At 38.2% G+C, this 8,261-nt stretch overlaps 1 pseudogene; it reads right to left on the bottom strand.

Moving 5' to 3' along the window:
* Nucleotides 1-1,693: 1,693 nt before the first annotated feature.
* On the bottom strand, nt 1,694-4,632 carry LOC113656895 (annotated as a pseudogene).
* Nucleotides 4,633-8,261: the final 3,629 nt, after the last annotated feature.

Genomic DNA, 8,261 nt, shown 5'->3' with positions numbered 1-8,261 from the left:
CGCCTGCTAGCATTGAAAGAATTGAATGCTGATATTTCAACTGGTTTAGGAGGCAAAGGTGACATGACATACTGTAATGACACAATTGCCCTTCTTCGCCTTCACTACATAAAACTCCTTCAGGTGTGGCCAAGGATTCAGAAGTTGTGTATTTGAGGTGTTTCATGCTGAATCACCCACCACACTTCCTCCCTCCTCCTCCATGATCATAGATATCTACACCTAGATGTCGCCTTGGGGTCCTAAAAATGCGTCAAATACGCCGCCTTCTTGGAACAGGGGTCTTGTACTTCAAATCCATGGACAATGCCGGCCTTCTGTGCTGCGTTTGGATAAAAACCAGACAGCAAGGGATTACATTTTGCAAGTGAGAATGTGTTTTATGATATTAAAGGTTGCTAAATTATATTTCTGGTTACGTTGGTTTGTTTCAGTCCTTGGTTAACGACCACAGCTAATAAATGCTAGTAGTTACCCATTAGTTTGTGACAGTTATCAAAACCGACAATGTTTGGCGATTCTGAAGCTCTTAATAAGGACATTAAAAATTAACCCATGCTTTTTTTGCTTAAAGGTAAAAATACCCAACTTTATGTATGTTCTGTAAGATTCCCTTATCTGTCAAACATATTTTATTAGATTGTCCTGGACTTAACACAAGCAGAATGCTCTTTTTCAAGTTATTCACTTAAGGACATACATAATTTATATATTTAATGACATTAATATTTAATGACATTATGTCTGAAAAGGGTTTGGACTTCTTTTATTGTATGTTAATTAAAAAAAAAGTATAATATGACATATTTGGTCTTCGTGATCACATTGTTGAGACTCAAGATCACTTTAGCTTAATTTCACTGTTTGTCTGTGGCTTTCATAAGCTAACAGAACACCATATCGCAAAGGTTTATACTCTGCATCTGCAGAGCAAAAGTGTCAGGAAGAAACCGTGTAAGGTCGTGTTGTTGTTGCAAGGACACTAAACACTTTTTTAAATGGTTAACTCAGCTGTCAGTCCTGGAAGGATGTCACCAGTTAGCTTGGCAGTGTAACACACGTCAAACTTTTTTTTTTGGTTTATGCGACTTTAGTACATACTTATTTAATGTGTAATACTTATTTTATTTATTCCAACTGCAAATTGCTTTGTGTATCATATTTAATAAATGTTTAAATGAACATGTATAGTCACACCATTGTAGCAGTGTTGCATGCAGTAGGCTATAAGGTAAGTAGCAATTGTTCATTTGAAGTTTACTCAAGTGGAAAAATGTAAGTAATAAACACCTACTAGCACTATGCATTGTATTTTGAAAAAGTAGATTATCTTGCCTATGCCTACATTGACACTGATGCATGAAGAGGAGGGCCTCTCCTGTACCAAGATGGCGGCTCTATTGACGCATTCGTTCCAATGTTCTGCCATACCTAAGGCGACATCTAGTGTATACATCTAGTACATCTAGTGAGTCGGTTCATTTGACTCACCAATAAGAGTCGACTTGTAAACGACTCTTTCCCATTCTGTAGTAGCAGTAAACTGTCCTGGTTAATACCTCTGGTTATGTAAGGAAACAAACTTAGAGTTATTTATTTTATTATAATAAGCGATGTGATATGGTTCTGTGGGTGAACTGCAAAATTCAACTCTTTTGAATTCTACACATTTATTCTCCAGATACACTTAATATTCAGACATTACAATTCATATTCATAATAAACTTAGTGACACATTTCTTAATGAAAAAAACGGGGAATCATCGTCGTCTTCTACTCTACAGATAAGCTGATGTGAAGCGTTCAGTCTTTAACACACGAGAGATGATCAGTGGTGCTGAGTTTTTACCTCCATCATTCAAACAAGGACTGCAGTATGGATAGAGTTTCTCAGTGAAGGTCTGACCAGTGAAAGAGTAGATATGAGACCTGGCTTCAACATCATAAAAGGAGACCAGACCCTCCTCATAATCCACAAACACTCCAACTTTCTGGGGCTTTTCTCTCAGGCAGAGGGAGATATGTGGTTCATCACGAGCAGTATACTCATTCCCGTTCCTCAGAGACACCGTCCAAAATCCACCCTGAGGTTTAAACGAATCGATCTTCCTCTTCCTGTTAACAGACTCTCTGGCCACTCCTAAACGCCACTCAGTCTTCCCGCTGACCTGCACCTCATAGTAAAACCTCCCTGAGGAGAAACCCTGCTTTCCCAGGACTACCAAATAATTAGTAAATCTTTTCAGGGTGTCTGGGAGATTCTGCTTTGTGTTACCACATGTAACTTGTTTTTTATTGCCAGACAGGATGAGAAAGGGAGAAGCTGTATCAGGGTCCAGAGTCACATCCACTAAGAGAAACACACAGCGTGTGATGAGTACACAGATAACCAGTGAAACGGTAGATAACAATAATAACAAATAATACAGTATATGGCCCTAAAATTATTCAGTGAAAAAAACAAGAAGTGTGTATAGAGATTAGGGCTTTGATGGAGAATGTGAAAACGTTGTTTCAGAGAAAATATGAAAGAGAAACGAGTCAATTAAATCAAAAAGCTTAAGAAAGGACCATTTGAAAAGTTCAGTATTATTGCATGGAGGTAATAAGCAGGTATTGATATAATGTAAAGGTAGAACATGTAAAGGAATCAGAAACTGTAGATTACCTGCATGCTGCTGAATTCTCTTCAGGTCTGTGGAGACTAATTACAACACAATAAATATTGATTAGAGATAGTTTTTATGTCAAATTAAGCTATAAAATCTATTAAAATAAATATACAGTACATTCATTCATTGATTAATTAACCAATATCTAACATCCATACGGCTTCTGACACAAATAAGGCATTTGTGACTTTTCAGTTTCTTACCCGTTTCCTTCAGTTTCTCATTCAGAGTCTCCTGAAGCGGAGACAGAGCTGTCCTCAGAACGTCCACACTCAGGTCAGTGTTAATGCTGATCTCAGACCAGTTCTTGGTGTGTGGAGCAATGCACAGTGACGGGGAAATCTACAGTAGAACATGAGAGAAGAGAAATCCCTCAGCTGATGTTCTGTGATCTTCTGCACAGTGGCAGAGTGATAGAGAGAGGAACTCTGACCTTTAGGAGGTGGAGATGATCTTCAGTGTGTGAGAACTGCTCCAGCTCAGTGTCTCTCCTCTTTAGATCCTCGATTTCCTGCTCCAGCTATTTAATTAGTCCTTCAGCCTGCTTCTCTGCTGCTTTCTGCTTCTCCTCCATCACCTCCAGCAGCTCAGCCTGAATCCTCTCAATGGAGCAAATCAGAGCGGTGAAAACTTCAACACTGTCTGATGTCTCTTTCTCCATGTTTCTCTAAAGAAAAGAAGAACTTCTCACATTTACTGAAAAGTGTTATAGCCTGTAATATGAAATATGGAGGACAAATGTACAGAATGCAGCAGATAAGAACTACACCCACTTTGCTGAGCTCTACTGAGTGATTAATCTCCTGGATCTTCTTCAGTCGCTCCTGAATCAACTGCTGCAGCTCTGTCTGTGTTTTCACCAGTGGTGCACAAAAATATAAATATATTTTTTAAAGTTTTATTTAAATTTCAAACTCAATATGTAAATTCATTTAAAAATTATCACTGATGTCAGTGTCTCTAACCTTCTTCTGTCCACTCTCCTCCTCTAACAGAATAACATTGTGATTCTTGTGTTCTCCTTCAGTGCAGAACTGACACAGATACATCTGATCGTCTCTACAGAAGAGCTCCAGAGGTCTCTCATGCTTCTGGCACATGTACATCTCCAGGTTCTTCACTGCGTTTATTAGTTTGTGTTTCTTATATCTTTGAACATTAATATGAGGCTCTAAATGTGATGAACAGAAAGTCACACCACAATCCAGACAGGATTTTACAGCCTTCTGCTTCACACCAGTGCAAGCCTCACAGAGAACCTCCAAACTATCAGGAGGCTCTTTGCTTCTCTTCTTGAAGTGATCTGCAACCTCTCTCAGTGTTATATTAATCTTGGGTTCAGGTCTTATGGTGAATTTCTCATTACAATATGGACAATTGCAGTGTTCACTCGTATCCCAGCTTTGTGTAATGCAGCTCTTGCAGAAGCTATGTCCACATGGAGTGGTGACAGGATCAGTGAACACTTCCAGACAGATAGAACACTTTAACTGCTCTTCAGTCTGGAGGCCGGTGGATTCACCTGCAACTGGGTGAGAGATAAAGGAAAAAAATTTTAAAGTTTATTATTTTAAGTAAATTATTTTTATTCTATTTTAGACAACAAAACAAATGTTAAATAACCTTTAGTGTGTAGCTGAAAAGTGTTATAAGTTTATAGAAAGTGGACCTCAGACTTACTATATTTGTGTAAAGTGTGTACAAACAAAATCACTGTGAGAATGATTGGGATTGGTCAGAGTTGGAAGTGGGTGAAAATAATGATCTCTAAAAAGTATTTGAATAATCAGAAATCTTTACTAGTACATTCACTCAAGTATGAACTGTGTAACTTACATCCAATACCTGTTTCCATGCTGTTCCGTCTGCAACTTCTTGGGTTTGACAAAGATTCACTCATATCCCTTTTCTTCTTCTTTCTGACTCTTTCAGCAATGATTTGAATTCAGCAATGAACACATTACATTAAAAAAGTAAAAAGCACAGACTTTCACTGAGCATTCTGACATCTTATAGTTTCTCACTACCTGGTGGTACTAATACTGCTGGAATGTGGCTCAGTAAGATGTTTAACAGACATAAAAATACATTTAAATGTTTAAACTGAGCATGAACTTTTATTTCCTTTATATTAACTCCTTATTTAATAAAAAAACATTCGTCTACAACGTCAATGACAGTCATCAGAATAATAGACGCTCGTGTTTCACAAGGGACAAAACTACAGCTTCACCTGGTGATGTTCTCTCAGTTCACAGTAATAAAACATCCTGCAGAAATGATAAACTATCAAAGAAGATTAAATAAAGAACATACTTTGTGTTTTCTGTCCAAGCTGCGCCTATTTATGCTCTTCTCGGATTCACTGGATTTACAGTAATTAAACGCAGCATTTGAAGTTCGAAGCTTCTGTCTTCCTGGTTGAGGTGAACATTCAGGCTGGTCTAGTTTGTAACATTTGAAGGCGGTTCCACGTACAGTGGGCCAAATAAGTATTTCATACACTGATGATTTTTCAAGTTATCCCACTTACAAAGAATGACAAGACCTGTAATTTAAATTGTAGGTACACCTCAAGTGTGAGAGACAGAATCTATAAAAAAATCCAGAAAATCACAAAATCTGTATGAAATTTCCATTTTATTGCATGAAATAAATATTTGATCACCTACCAACCAGCAAGAATTCTGGCTCTCACAGACCTATCTTTAAAAAGCCCTCATATCCTACACTCATTGCCTGTATAAACTGCATTATTAGTCCTACAGACTGGGGCTCCATGCAAGATCTCTCCTCGTGGAGAATCAATGATCCTGAGAAAGGTAAGGGATCAGCCTAGAAATACACTCGAGGACCTGGTCTACAGAAGAGCTCCAGAGGTCTCTCATGCTTCTGGCACATGTACATCTCCAGGTTCTTCACTGCATTTATTAGTTTGTGTTTCTTATATCTCAGAACATTAATATGAGGCTCTAAATGAGATGAACAGAAAAATCACACCACAATCCAGACAGGATTTTACAGCCTTCTGTTTCACACCAGTGCAAGCGTCACAGAGAACCTCCAAACTCTCAGGAGGCTCTTTGCTTCTCTTCTTGAAGTGATCTGCAACCTCTCTCAGTGTTATATTAATCTTGGGTTCAGGTCTTAGGGTGAATTTCTCTTTATAATATGAACAATGCCAGTGTTCCCTCGTATCCCAGCTTTTCTCATACCCACTAAAAATGCGGTCAACTGCAACAAATGCGCAAAAATGCGTCTAAAGTTAAAAGCGCATCTTTTATTTCGCTCAACATGTGCGCTGTAATAATGTTCATAAATGATCAACAATCAAACAAACATGTGTGCTCAAATCTTATTGGCTAAGACTTCGGACACGCACAAGTGTTACCTTAACCAAACTTTATTTCAGGATCATTCTTTCTTCCTCACAAGAAATCCTCACAAGATCTTAGATGTTAAAAACATGTTTAATGATCTCATAATCTCAATCACCTTCCAAAGAGAATCACAAAGGAGTTGTAATTGTGACCAGTTAAATTACGGGGCTACGTTTAAGGGGAAACCCTAGGGCTAGGGCCGCAGCATCCGATCCCGCACTAGTCCACTGAGGGATACAGTAGCTTTTTCCCTCAGGCCATCAGACTAATTAATAGCCATAACTAACACAGCCTACAGCATTTACAACATACTTCCACAATATGGTATGCCACACAATGCGCTCAAACTTCAACAGTTCAACACTGGAATACACACACACATACACACACACACACACACACACACACACACACACACACACACACACACACACACACACACACACACACACACACACACACTGCATTCATACAGCATTTATACACACTGGACTATACACACACTGCATTTAATTTAATATAATAATCTATCCGACAATAAGCTATCTGTACCACAGGACATTTCTGTATCTGTAAAGTCTGTTGCACCTTAACATGTTATATATATATATATTATATATGTATATATAATATTTATACTTATACATATATATATAAGTACATACTGTATATAATGTGTAGTGCATTGTAATATGTCTAGTAGTACACTGTGCGTACTGACTATGCATGAGCACATTGCATTTTTTCCACATTTGCACATTTCACCTGGTACTAAGCATTTTGCATATTTTTCACCTGTATGTAAATTGTTCTAATTTCTGTTTCTTAAATACCGTATGTAAATGGTTCTGCAATTTCTGGAGCTCGCTCCCAAGAATTTCACTCACCATTGCACATGCGCTGTGGTGCTGTGACAAAAAAGGTGACTTGACTTGACTTGACTTGACTTGACTTACTTTACTTGATGTTAGAGGGGAAGCTATTAGATGGGAAAGGGAGGGCATGAGGGCATTTTCAACATCTTCTACCCATGGGCTGCAGTATGGGGTTTGTAGGTCTACAGGTTCTGAAATAGCTGAGTTTAAAGAGATGCTTAAAAAGCAGCAGGAACAGCTTGATCAGTTAACACATAATGTGTGTTCACTTCAAAATGTCCCAAGACGTTTCCCTCCTACTAAAAGTACCACTAATTAGGGTTCAGTTATCTGTAGGAGGTGCCAACAGCCAGGCCATTTCGCCCGTGAGTGTAGTTCATTGTCAAGGGTTGATCGATCTCCCTCAAAAAACCCATCAAGATAAATTGCGTCATCCAGATAGAGTGAATTTGATTGTGGTTGGATGAGAAGTATAAACATATACCATTCCGACACCCTATTGGTTTGTATGTGACCCATCGCACCTGCACATGACACAAATCACGTGACACTTCAATTACCCAACGCTGGACATAGCAGATGGAGCCAAGTACGAAGGTGTCTGTTGCAGAGGCTCAAAACTCAATGTCTCAACAACCATGAAGAAGCACCAGTGAGGAAGTTGGTAGCCAGGAAGACCAAAAAAACCCCAACCATTATACATCCATATCTGTACCTGGAAGAATGTTTTAAATGGTTGGATGGAAAAATAAGTCATTGCACTCGCCGTCTAATTTAAAAAAGCATATTGAGGTAAGCTGACATTTTGTTATCAGTCCATTATTAACAAATTTGACTTTATCCAAATGTTATCTGAGCTTAAATTATTGCTATATTTGTAAGTTAATTGTGCAAAGCTATAGTTTTTGTTATTATCAGTCGATTATTGACAATATTGTAGTGACCTAGTAACGTACTAATAATGATAAATTTGCAATGTTTGCTGTGGCAAACTTGGGTACATGCCAATGGTTTGCTTGCTACCAGCAGGGTATGATTCAACATTGCAAACTATTTTGGTGGCTCGGTGTGAGATTTGAAATTCAACTTTAACCAAATGTTATCTGAGCTTATATTGTTACTATATGCAATTTGTAAGTTAATTGTGCAAAGCTATAAACTACAGCTGGTTGACAAAGAATGTACTAAAGATAGTATTGATTCTGTCTGTGTATGAGAGTGCACGTGCCTGTATGGGGCCCTATGGGTCCTTGTAGAGGTAATAGGACCAACTATTAGCCAAATGCTGTTGAAAATGATTTTACTGCTAATTTTCAGTCATGCCAACAGCTTTA

This window comes from Tachysurus fulvidraco, chromosome 9, assembly GCF_022655615.1.
Source record: "Tachysurus fulvidraco isolate hzauxx_2018 chromosome 9, HZAU_PFXX_2.0, whole genome shotgun sequence".
NCBI classification, from domain to species: domain Eukaryota; kingdom Metazoa; phylum Chordata; class Actinopteri; order Siluriformes; family Bagridae; genus Tachysurus; species Tachysurus fulvidraco.
The sequence above is the reverse complement of the archived record's forward strand: the minus strand, read 5'-3'. Positions and strand labels throughout refer to the sequence as shown.